Genomic DNA, 13,768 nt, shown 5'->3' on the forward strand with positions numbered 1-13,768 from the left:
AAAAGCTTGCTGCGCCGATGTTTCTCCACAGATGGCAAGAAGATCAGGGTCTCAGCATGTCTTCAAGTGGCTGCTTGAGGCATGTTGTAAGGCTGCTGGAGCAATGTTGCAGAAATGCTAAAATATTCAAATTCAGGAGCTAATGGACAAATTCTGGCCCTTCACCACTTTTTAAACAGGGAAGGGCATAAGTGAAGGGTACATCCAAAGGGTGCAACATGACCCGGAGCAGTGGAGGGCACACAGATATACAGACAGGTCAGTAATTGAAATCTGTAAAGCAGTGTGGGATAGTAGTTGGAGGACTGCCAAAGGGGTTTGCAGTAGCATTTTGTGCACACAAACAACAGACCAAAGTAACTCGATTCACATCAATTTAGTACACGTTGACAGACGACTTCAGAGTTTGTGATAAATGTAGAGTTAATGTGCTCTAATAAATTGTGTTGTGTGTATGCAAGTATTTCCACACCAGCCTAACTTGAGTCAAAGTGGAATAAACAAGCACAAAGATACATGTTGGCTGATCTATGACAATCCATTATTCTAGTGACTTTCCAAGATGCAAAGATTTGGGAAATTGTGTTTGCAATTCAAGAATCATTAGAAAATAAAATAAAAATGAACCAGCATCCTCTTAATTTTAATTTTAACGTCTCTCATTCCCCATTCAAATGAGCCAAACTCATTGCTGGGTGTAACTCAACAGAGGTTCATATTTTTGCTCATGTTTTTTCTCATCAACACATCATATGTGAGTCGTCGTATACTGCAGATAACTCCTTTTCCCATTCAGTGCTGAATTTACATGCCTTAAGTCTGTAAACTAGCAATTTGATTTAATTCTCCAATTTGCCTATGTCTTGAAAGGCTAACATTTAAGGGGACATCTGATGCATATAGCAATTTAAATTACAGATTCCTTTACAAGCAAAATTGTGTAAATTGTCAGTTTGCATTAACACTCAAGGAACGTTCAAAGCTGTCAAACGTTATATGCTGAGGGGCCAGAAGAGAGAGTAGTGTAACAAGAAAATCGACTAATAGAAGAAATTTACCCTGCAGGAAATTCCACAGAGCTGGTAGAATTTTAACACTTGTGAAAATCACTGCAATGAGAGTAGATACTGACGCAGACAATTGGTGTTTACCTGTCTAACTCACTCTTCGTCATTATAATTGGAAATTCCATACGTACCCCATTTCAGGGTTAGATCATGGCATTTATGGTCCTACCATGAATTAAGTTGTCTGTAGTCTCATCTTCCCAGGAGGAGCCCTGGAGACATGCACACAATGCTATCCATAGCTTCTCCATGCTTCACAATTGGGCGATCAAGCTAGACAAACTGAATGGATGAGTTAGTAATGACCATTTTACCTACAGGAAACTTTTAAGCCTACTGGTCATGAGTTGCTGCTGTCTTGCCAACCTTCTTATCCTTAGAGGTGTGCTCTCCAGATCAGGGGACATGGGCAGGGCAGCATGTGGGAAGCTTGCACCGAGACAGCCTCTGCTACCACCACTCTCTGGCTCAGCAGTGTCCCCATTCTCTAGCACTGTCATTAAACTCACTATAAATGAATAAACAGAAAAATAAGAGGGGAAAAAAATAGGCCCTCCATTTTACTTGTAGACATAATATTTTGTTGCACCTCATTATCTTAGCACCATTGACCAGCAACCTCTAGACCTACAAATGTGCCTTTACCAACAGGCTGCGCTTCTGCACCTCAACCGTTTGCAAATGCAAATACCACTGTGCTGAGAGAATGCATTCTTGTCTGGTGATGGTGCTGCCAATATTTTAACAAGGGGCTCCCCCAAAAGTGTCCCCCTAGTCTGTGCAAATATTTACGTAACCACAGGGTCTGTGCTCACAGACAACAGGCCAAGGGCTTGGGGGATCTAGTAATTAGCTTTATCACATAAAAGCATTTTCTCACAACTATAATCAAGGCAGGAGGCAAAATGGCTCTAAGGGTTCCATCTGCCAAGTTGCTGAGCATTCTGGTCCCAACCCAACAAAGCATTTTAGCACATGCTAACTTTAAACAGGGGAGTACTCCCACTCAATTCAATGGGAGAACTCAGATGCTTGAATGCTTTGTTCAATCAGCATCAGAGTGCTCAGCACCTTGCCAGATTGAGATTTCTGGTGTCAATTTCGCAAAGCACTTCAGCATGTGCTCAGGTGCTTTGCCGAATAGGGGTTTTAGCAAAGAAATTTACATTAAGACTCTTCACCACTGGAAACATTTGTTTCATTCTTGGATAATACAAGACCCGATCCTGCTTCTTTTGAAGTCAGTGGAATTTTGCCACCAATTTAAATCAGCAGGATTAAGCCCATGGTGAGTAGGGCATATTGAAAGTATAGTCCAGGGTTCAGTTTGTGTTACTTGAAATGGGGGGTAGCCACCTGTGATGGACTCTGAGGGTGTCATCCCCCACATTTTAATACTTGATAAATGTGTGGTGGAGCAACCTGGTTCATTTTAAAGGTTAAATCATTTCTCTTCAGAGTATTTTTAAGATTAATTAGGAATAAATCATCTGGAAGGGATGATTTGGCACATCTAGATAAAGGATGTTTCCAGCAGAGGCAGAGATATCTACCCAACCTTCCCTTCTGTTAGGTAGCAGAATTTTATTAAGATGCTCTTGAAAAACCTGTGAGGGTCCATTCCAGCATGCCAATGGTTTTGTCTTGCATTCCTCTTGACTTTCACAGCATGTCATGATAGTTTTCACTCAGCGCCTCCTTATCCACTCAGACAAGTCTGGCAAGCTGTTAGTTCATCAACCATAAAAGATCATATCACTTTCCAATCAATGTGACTCTTAGTGAGCAGTGTCAGATGTTTTCAGAAGCAGCAAAATGATGATGGCCAGCAGCATGTGGAAGCTGATATTACTCCATTTTAGAACCAGCAGAATGGTGCTGGAAAGCTTCCGTGAATATTCGTTCGAATTTTGAAATGAATTTGCTTCATCTGTGTTTATGTCCCTGTTATGTTGGCTTCCTGTGAATATTTGTGCCATCAAGTTTAACCAGCATGGAATCCCAATTGCAAAGTTGAGCACGTATTTGTGGGAAGGTCATAGGCAGGGCCCTTTTTTGTTGGCTTTCTGCAAATAGTCAAGGGCCAGATTTACAATGTTAACTTCCAGTGAGTTTAGCACTTTTCAAAATCCCACAAGTCCCTATCTACATCTTTACTTTTTGCAAATCTGGCCCTCAGAGATCAAATTGTACTGGTTTGAACAATCATGGAAAGTGAATTTGAATGTCCAGTGCATGTGTTTATCAAGTCAGGGAAAAGAACAATACTATGTGACTTATCTTGCCAATCACCACTAACGCGCACAGCTAAAATAGCAAATATCAAATACGCATAGGGAACTCCTTGTGATCAAATCACAGAGGGACTTTTTTTAAAATGACGTGAATAAGTAATAGAAATGACATCTCGGTTTGCTCATGGATAACAACATTTAAAGTCTAAATGTAATAAAGGTATTAGGGACTAGAGATCAACCAACCCTTTTTGCATGGCATGGCATAGCCCTGCGAGATTTCAGAAATTTTGCAATACACAAGGGCCTAAGAAATAGCAGAGGCAGATACTGGGAGAGAGGAAGCAGTCCCAGAGGAATAATTAGTGTTTTGAGGAAAAATCTGCACTACTGTTTGTTTGAAGCCTGGGAGCAGGGGTCTTGAAGTGGAAAGCTGCCCTTTCTCCCAATCAACTGGTGCAAACCCTGAGCAGGAGGGCATCCTATATGCTACCTTCTCCCTTATAACAAGACTCTAGCAGGAAGAGGGCTGCCATCTACTGACCTCTCACAGCTTAGGGGTGAAAGGGACTGATTGGAAAGGGGACAACTGTGAGAAGCTGGCAGCTGGCCTGAATTATAACCAGGTCCAGAAGGAAGGATTATGGGACTCCTGTTCTAAGGAGAGTAAGCCTGCCTGAATTAGCACCTGGGCCCCAGTACACAGGTTGGACTTGAGTGGATAAAGAAGAGTTTTGTATTTGGTAAAAGAGTTAATCAATAAAGATCCTACAATGCAGGATTTTGTTCTCAGTAGTCGGGTCTGTGAGTCAATTAAGAACCAAGAGGGAACCGGAGGAAGCTTCCCTGATGGGCTGCACTGTGCGACAAGGAGACATGCACGGGGATGCCATTCTGCTGCACTAGACTTTCTGAATAAATTATTTCTTGGGAATGACTTGCTCTTCTCTACACCATGTGTTATGTACTGGGCTTTAAACAAATCTTTCTTTTATGTAGGCATGAGGTGGGCTTCTTGTTTTTAAAGTTTCTCATCAATTCTGCCTCTCTTTCACTTCTAAAATGGGAAGCTTAGCACTATCTCAGATGAGCCACAATATGGATCCATACAAGTTAAAGCCAAAAGGTCATTTTCTTTTCTTTACCTTAAATATGAGGGTGAATTGATCGATTCTCTTCCTTCATGCTAGATTTCTATTGCAAAAAAATGTGAAGTCACTTCACTATCTCCTTAGCCTGGGCAAGACAATTCCTTCTGTCTTGTGTCTATGAGATACTGTACCTTGTGGCTTTTTCTTTGTATTGCATTATCCCAACTTTAACATCAATGCTCTCCATTATCTTTTCCAGATTGAATTTAGTTGGATTCTTAAAAGGGAGAGAAATTGATAAGTCTCTTGAAAAGCTCTGCTTTTGTGCGGATCATATCATCTACTCTTGTGATGAGGATTCAGTCTAATCTTAACTGAAAGATATTGCTTAGGCTTTTCCATTCAGTGTCTTTATTATTGCAGACATTGTACAGCTTCTATAGAACCATAGCCCTTTACTAATTCACTAAATATAGTTTCAACCAACCTGATTTGTCCTTGCATTTCATTGAAATTCAATCCCTAGAGGAATCTTTTTTTCAAAGTAAATTCTACACGTATCAAAAGGCTTCCTGGTATAACAAACTCACCACACACACAGACACGCAAACCACCATGTCTTCCTACTTAACTATGCTATGTTACATTATAAGCCCAACTCACTGTCGCTGTACATTGAAAAAGAACAAAACAAAACAGACAAATGAAAAATCACTTTGAATCCTGGACTTCAAAAGAAATGCCTCTCATGATGAGGTTAGAGTTACTTTCTGCTCTCTTACAAATCTATCCCTGTTTTGAATCATGATCATGTTTCTATTCTTACTGGTCGATTTTTTTCTACTCACCTCAGTTCCACAAGATGAATCTCATTTATACGTTTCTGAACTTTTCTTTGGCTCCTTCAGCTGAACCATTTTTGGCTTCAAAATCTGCATTAAAATTGTGAAAAGCAAACACTCTGGATTAACCCTTTGGTGCTGATAGTCTGGCACTTCTGCAGTTTACGCCTTAATTGAATTCATGCTTCCTCTTGCACAGATTTAATAGATGTTCTATCTCAGTCATGTATTTTAGTTATGCCACATCTATAGACTATTTTCTGTATGTAATTTCAATCTTATGGTAGCTACATAGTATATACTTGCAATCCTATTGAATAATTTGAAGGGATTCAACAGTTGGGATATTTTTCATCTGTAAGAAAAAAAATTATTTGGGAACTGAACTAAAGACCATTGAAGTCAATGAAAAGATAGTTTTCTGTGGATTTTGGATCTGACCCTGAGAATCCCAAGAATTTCAAAGCAAATATATTTGTGTTTCATTTATGTCAAAATATATTTCTTCAATAGGATCATTTTTCATATAAATTCTGCAGTCAAATAATTTTCCACATCAATCCGGGAAATGTTTTAACTATTAGCACTTATAAATTCTATATTTCCTGATCCTCTCTCTAATTCACTGTGGTTGCTTTGGCTTTATAATGATCTTTAAATTTCATCTTAGGAAGCTATACTTTGTGACTGGGTGTTCAATTATTCAAAGGACTACATTTTGTTATATCTTACAAAAGAACTCCTTCACATTCTTCTCATCTGGCAAAGTCATTCTTAAATTGTATTGTCAATTGCCTTTTGCTGATCGTTTTCAACTAACTACAGATTTTCTAAGCTTATTTTAAAAGCAAAAGAATCACTTTTTTTTTTTTTTTTTTGAAGCAGTTAAACAACTACACTTTCTACGTAGAATTATTAGCATCATGCTAGTATCCTTTGCTTGATGTAAAATAGTCTTCTTGTCTGCACATAACCTAAAGAATTCAGGAACATGTACACCACCAAAATTGGCATGGGAATGGAATGACATCTTTGAATCTACAGTGAACCTCTAAAATCAAGTATACCAAAAATCAGGAATCTCAAAGCAACTTTAACTACGTGCTGACCTAAGAGAAAAAAGAATAAAAGTGTGTGTGTGTGTGTGATTTCATGTGAGGTGAATGATATTTGGGAGGTATTAATTGGCATCTCACTGCACAGGGAAAGAGTTATACAAAGAGCAACACAAGGAGTTGCAGCCCATTATGACTCTGAAATATGAGTGTATTCTTGAAATATACCTACAAATCTGTTTTAATTAGTGAAAGTGCTCCAGCATTGGAAGAAATTGGAGACTGATCCAATGCCCACTGAAGTCAACAGAAAGATGCCCAGTGCCTTCAATAAAAATAGCACCAGGCATTTGTGGAATAAAATAAACCATGGTTTGTTACATAACAGCTGAGATTTTGCTTATTTTATCTCAGAAAAATATTTGGAAGTTACTGCTGTTTTACTTGTCGTAGGTAGACTAAAACTATGATTGTATTCCTCCTTGCACTTCTGTTACCCCTTAGTTTGCAATGTAGACATAGGTGCCTAAATCCCATTAAAAGTCAATGATTTTTGGGTCTTAATTGCCTGAATCACTTTTGAAAATCGGGTTTATGCTCCGAAGTCTCTTAAGAGGGTTTGAAAATTTGACCCCAAATATCTGTGTAAGTGGAATCTGCTGCCTTATGTATATTTCTGGCATACAAGTAGTTCAATCTGGTTTTGGTGTATGAGGTTTTTGGAACTTTTTTGTGGTGGTGGTGGTGTGCTGATCTCACTTTCTATTACATTTTATTTTCAAAGTTATTTTTCTCAAGATTCCCTTATGTTTGCTCTTTTCTTGTGGCATGTCAGATAGCTTTTGTGAGGCCACGGCTGTAATGTTTTGGTAAATTTCAAATGAATGAATTCATAATTATTATGCATTTGATTTAGTATTATTTTATTGTGCGATACATAGCATCCTTAATTATTAACTTTGCTATTTCTTTCTTCATCCCAGATCTCTTGATAATGCTATTTTCAAATTGGAAGTTGCTAATCCCTTTTTGAGATCAACCATATGTTCTTTTCCTCTCATTATAATTACTTTCCTTTTCTAAATTGCTATGGTATTGAATGTGCATTTGGGAAGGAGTTTGGATTTGCAGAGGAAACTTTATAAGTGTGAATCTGAAACAGAATAGTCTACATTAGAACCTGTTGAAAGCTTTTTTGACGGAAGCTTTTTGTCAAAAAATGGATTTTCATGTGGGAACATGTCAATTTTGATTACATTTGATGAAAAGAAGTTTAAACTTTTCTCTTTAACAATGTCCAAATCTTTTGATTCATTTTGTTTCCACTTTTGTATTATACTAAAATATTAAGTATAATATATTATATACACATTACCATACCATGATACATAGACATTACATGTATTTAACATTTTAATATAATGGTCAAAACAAAATGAATTGAAAGGATAACATCAGAATGAAATATTTTGATGGTCCAAAACCAAAATTTTTTTGAATTTTTGTTTTGACAAAAATTTTGAGTTTTGGGTGTTTTGTTTTGATTTGAAATGAAAACTACTTCTGAAATGTCAGAATTCCCAGTGAAATGGAAATTCCATTTCCTGACCAGCTCTCGTCTACAGTCCTGTCACCTTGGACAGAGATCTCTTCAGCTTGCACAGACCAGTAGGGTCAGGTCTAATCAGGCAGAAGACCTCCAAGGAAAAACAAAGAACCTGAAGGGTAGTGCTGAAAATTCAATTTGTGGAATTTTTTCTCCATTGTCAGAAGTAAATCACTATCCTAATTACCAATGTTTTAGTCTGGGCTATGTGAGGTGTCATCTTTTCAATCAGCATTGGATCAGACTGCAGTTTACTCCAATGAGATGTATATCTCCTGACCCCTTCTAAGCATTGCAGGTCCCATGGCACTGTCTGGCACCTCCCCTGCTGTCAGGATTAGTTTTCAAGAGAGGTAACTGAATTCTGCCTACATAAACTTGCTTTCATACAATATGGTATTCTTCATTTATTCTCCTTAAGCTGCTTTGTGGATTTGTTGGTACTTCTGTAGCTTTGTCTTCTATTTTCTGCAGCCCAAACACCAGTGGCTGCATTCTGGTACTCGGTGATGTTATATGGTTTATTATGTGCATAGTTTTAATTAGAAAAAGAGCTTCAATAAAACCTTGGTTCTGCACAATCCTGAACTTTGGGGAATCAGTCTCTGAATCCAGGTCTTGGGGATCGGGATCACCTCTGCTTCTAATTCTGTAAAACTGCGTGAGACTTATTCCAGGAATTCTATTAATAAATGAGTTAAGGCCAGGTCCTGCGGGCTACTCACTGTGGGGTAGATTGCAACATTACAATCTGCTCGTCCACCTGGGGAGCAGAACAGATAATGAACTGTGATTTAGTCACAATTCTCCTCCCCTGTCCCTGCCACCAGACCAAGGAAAAGAGTTTGCCCCTGTTCCTGGAGCAGCTTATTCTCCCTGCATGCTAGGCTGGCTACTTTAGTTACCAAGTAAGACGGTAGAGTCAAGGCACATCCCACTTTCTGTCCTCTTCCATCTTCCCGTCCCACTTTCTCAAAGTAGGGATTATTGTGTGAGCATTCCCTGAAGCTGGATTTGCAATCTGAGCATGGTGTCAGAAGCCTTCTGCGGTGGGCAAGGCACTGTGACTGGAATGCTGTTGTCCTCCAGCAGTCCTCAAGTGGTGCATGGCCCCAAACCGAAAAATCCAGTATTTGCTCAATTCTAGTTGGGAACTGTTGAGTGGATCCGGGTGATTGACGCAGGTGCAGATTTGTTGGGATCTGCTTCTAGTCTGTCAGACAGAGGTAGAAATCGGGGAAAAAAGGACAGACTGATAGAAACACCAAACAGTATTGTAATTATTGGGGCGACTCAAAGCCAGAATACACCAAACCCCTAAAGGTACGTCTACACTGCAGCTGGCAGGTGTGATTCCCAGAGTGGGTAGACAGACTTTGCACTGGCTCACCTTGAGTTCATTTACCTTGAGCTAGTTGGCTAAAAATCACCATGCGGATGTAGCTGCCCAGGTAGCAGCTTGGGCTAGCCATCCACGCTTGGAGCCAAGCAGTTGGGCGGGCTTGGACTCGGGTGGCTATCCTGAGCCGCAGCCCAGGCAGTAACTTCCACACTGCTATTTTTAGCATCCTAGTTCGAGCTGAGCTGCTGCAAATCTGTCCACCTGCTCTGGGAACTACTCCTCCCAGCGGCAACCTGGATGTACCATAAGATACCAATAGCATTCCGGTGCATTCAATACTCAGACGCAAGCACTGTAGGTGCTTCAGCAGCTAGGCCTTGTAGGATCTAGCTCTGGTGGGTCCCAATAACCACTCAGACACACAGGCTGCAGGAAAGGGAAAGGTTGAAAATATCCTGGGTACAGAGGCTTAAATAATTCCAGTTCAAGGTGAGCAATAGTGGTTCTAGTTTGGGCCCTGAGGCAGTCCATTTAAGAGTCAGGGCTTCAGGCCTACTGCCTGGTGTGCCCTCTTCTGCCCAGTCTCTATTCCACTAAATAGGAGCTTGCAGGTTTCCATTCCAGGCTCAATTAGTGGTGTATCTCATTGGTGCCCCTCAGCACTGGCTCCCTGTCCAGCCACAGCTTCTCCCCCACCCGTCCTCCACAGACCTGCACCCAGCACTGCCTGTTTCACACACAGCTCTGAATACAGTTCCTGGGGCATTTCTCTCTGCATCTGGCTTCTCTGCAGCTCCTAGTTAACTATGTTGCTGCTGCTGCTGCTTGCTTCCCAAAAGTACTCTGCTACTTCCTGGTTCAAGGCCCTTCTTCTTATCTGGCCAGGGGAAAGGGAAGTGCAGTGGGAAGGGGCTGTTGGGAGTTGTAGTTCTCTGGTTAGCAGGTTCATCACAGAATGAAATACTCAGTAAAATCAACTGTGGGGGGACTCGGGGAGTGGATTCTCACAAATGTCCTGGATCACTCCCCATCCTTTCCGATTTGGAAGTTAAACATATTTTCTTATGCATAGTAATGTAAGGATCACTGCTACTTTGTACAGAACTAAAATATTTGCTTCTGAATTCGCATTACAGCTGTTAAAAATATGGACACATTGTCAACCGTATGGCATTTGTTCCCAGAGCCTATAAAGCCTGTAGAAATTGCATTGCCAAAGCAAAGCATCAGGCTAATCATTTGCACAGCCTACTAGGTACTTCTTTCTGAGGCATGATGTTTTGCATAGTACAAACATTTTGTTGGTAGTTGTCTGAACCATTAATTTTTATATCCATTGCACACTGTATGATGATTAAATCCAGATTGGCTAGTCCTGCTCTTATTATATACGATACATACGCAGGCGTCATTTTAAACAAAACGAATACTGATTACAGCTAATGAGTTAGAAAACATTAGTTGAATTAAATGATGGCACACTGAAGATCAGGTTTTTTAGCAAAAGATGTTTGCTTGAGACTTTCAAGTTACAGCATGTGAAAATATTTCTAGCATAAGAAACTCTCTCTTTGCTGAATGTGTTTGTATAAATAGGATGCCTGTATATAGAGGGAAAGGCTAGCCCTATGAAAATAATAGATATAGCTGGTAACTAAATGCTGTTTTTTCCGTATAGAGAATGGTTGCGATTTTCAAAGCTGCGTAGGAGATTTAGACACATGCATCCCATTAAAATTAATAGTAGACATGTCTAAATTCCCTAGACTACTTTGAATATCTCAAACAATATATTTACCAAGGGAAAGAAAATAGCCAGTTACATTTATGGTTTCAAAGGTACTAGCAAATCAAACTTGGAAAAGAAAAGTTTGGCCATGTGAGAGAGAGCGCCACATTTTTAGTTTTTCAGGCCAGCTAGGACTGATTGAAATATTTCTGATGGAATTTGAAAATGCTGATTGGACAACATTGAAATGTTCGGTGAGAACATGTAGATTGCTTTGAAATTTCTGATGCGAAGTTATCAAAATAGTTCATTTCAATAAAGTCAAAATATTTTTAATAAGGTCAAAATATTTTGTTTCAGCTTTATTGCTTTAACTTGTAGTCTCTGTTATATTACAATTTATAATATAATAAAATAAAATATAACAGATCAAAACATCTTGATTTGTATATGATCAAATATAATTATAAATTATAAGTCAACATGAAATGTTTTCATTTTTCCAAAATTAAATTTTGCAATTCCTATTCTATGGGATTTGAATTTTCTTTCTGATTCAGAATGAAAAAAAAACAAACATTCAATTCTAGAAATTCGGGTTTCATTCAGGTCTGAGGCTTACTTCTTATGGTTAGGTGTCCACATAAAAGAATTGCAATTGACTCCCTTGTTAGTAGTCTCCGCAGAAAGCCAAAGACTTGAATGAGAAATGGTAATGGAAATTTTAAGGAAACTACCTTTTAAGGAAAGCACCGAAATAATGGGGGGAAAAGTAAAATCAGCCACCATGCAGAGTTAGTTTAGCACCATGAAAGCAATGGGTTTCTCTCCATTTTGCTTAAAAGAATTAAATATATTACAGAGTTCAAATATGCAGAGAATGTTCAATGTGCACAATATGGATGTACAGAAACAAGTTGTTCCTATATACAATTTCTTAGAAAAATTTACACCCCTGGATATTGCAAACAGGGCTTGATTCTCCGTGGCTATACACCTTGTGCAGCCTTTTAGGGCCTTACTCAACAAGCACTTATGAACCTTGGAAGCACTACTCATGAGTAAAGTAAAGCATGTGTTTAAGTGTTGCAGGATTCAGGGCTCAACATGTTATCTGATACTCCCTCTTCACTCTTTACACTGGTAAAAATGACTACACAAGATGCAAGGCAGCAGAGGATCAGATCCATGCTATGCCCTCCTAAGGTTTCTGTTTGTTTAATGATCTGGAGAATGATGGCACTCCAAGGATCAACATGAGAGTGGGTCAAAAAATGATTTGTTTTTCTGTGAAAATGTTGCCTTTTGGGTAGAAATTCAAAAACTGAATATTTTCAGGTGAAAACCAAAAAATTTCAGCTGAAAACCAAAATACATAGATTTGGAAATGTTGCTGCCATGCCCCATGAGAGTTGTAGTTTGGGTGTCTCTTTCTCCCATTCTCTGCTATTGGTTGGGCTCCCTGGTCTCCCATATTTAGCTGGCTGGTTCTTGCTCACATGCCCAGGGTCTAACTGATTACGATATGTGAGGTTGGGAAGGAATTTTCTCCTAAATCAGATTGGCAGTGACCTTCGGAGGGTGAAGGTTCACTTTCCTCTGCAGTGTGTTGGTGTGGGTCATGTGCTGACATTATTTGGGTATATTTCACTTAATTAATTCCCTGCCATTTCAGGAACCTCAGGCACTGGTGCACCTCAGTTCCTCTAATTCTCTGTTTGAGGCACATTATAGTCTAGTCTCCTGAATCTAATACTTTGGTTTAATTTTGGTTGTTAGGCTTAGTGTGCGGATGCTGGGGCCTGTGATATACAGGAGGTCAGACTAGATTATCTGGTGGTCCCTTCGGGCCTTAAACTCTATGACTGTATGATTACATCTCCCATGAGACACCACAGTATCTCCTCTTGAAGAGGGGATGCCGTATGTCATGGGATTCCCCAGGTGTGAGTGCATTATGGGAGATGTAGTCCAGCCTGGAAGTTCAGCCCATAGAAGACTTTTGAGTGCCTCAAGCCACCATTCTCAACTCCTATGAGGCACCGTGAGGGCATTTCAGAATCTTGGTTTTCAGGGCCTTCATTTTGTTATGAAAAATCAAGCATTTTGTATAAAAAAAAAAAAAAAAATGGTTTTGTGAAAAACCCACTTTTTCATTAGAAAACATACTCAATGGAAAGTTTCTGATCAGTGCTAGTCAACATATGTTTTGTTTCCTTTATGAAGGACCCCAACCTACCATGCTCTGAAAGACGTTGCTCTGAAGTCAGGGGAAGTCCTCAGAACTGCAATGTCAAGCTCAAAAAGGTATGAAAATTGGTTGAAAATATTTTATATTGTTCAAGATGATCAAATGTTGGAAAGGTAGGGACAAATTTTCCAGTGAAAAGAAAAATGTGAAAGTATTTTAAATAAGAACAAAGGCAATAAAATTAAACATGTCTTTAAAACGTAAGATGGACATTTTATCCCCTTGGAAACAAACTTTAATTAAAATTCAAGTATTGTATTGCCACCAGAGGAAGCCCATATTGTTCCATGCAAGAAATAAAATATATGTGACTATATATGCTATAATGTTTAAACAAAGTGTGTTCTCCTAGACTCTGACTTAACAAAATACTTAAGCTTGTGTTTGACCTGAATAGTCCTATTGACATCCCACTGATCTTGGAACTAAATAGGGTCCCAATTCAACAAGGTACTTAAGCACATAAATAATCTTATTGATTTCAATGGGACTACTCCCACTGAAGTACCTTGCTGAGTGAAAGCCGAAGTTAATACCAATGTCTACAGTAC

The 13,768-nt window shown here is 39.2% G+C and overlaps 1 long non-coding RNA gene across 1 annotated transcript in view; it reads left to right on the forward strand.

The window, feature by feature from the left end:
• The window catches only part of LOC137151883 (uncharacterized), a 109,116-nt gene that overhangs the window by 46,982 nt on the left and 48,366 nt on the right, over positions 1-13,768 (forward strand). The window contains exon 2 of the long non-coding RNA XR_010919390.1: positions 13,193-13,273. This is a non-coding gene — a long non-coding RNA (uncharacterized lncRNA). The remainder of the gene's footprint in view (positions 1-13,192; positions 13,274-13,768) is intronic.

Source organism: Emydura macquarii, unplaced genomic scaffold, assembly GCF_026122565.2.
Source record: "Emydura macquarii macquarii isolate MOO-44397 ecotype Brisbane River unplaced genomic scaffold, CSIRO-AGI_Emac_v2 contig_1119, whole genome shotgun sequence".
NCBI lineage: Eukaryota > Metazoa > Chordata > Testudines > Chelidae > Emydura > Emydura macquarii.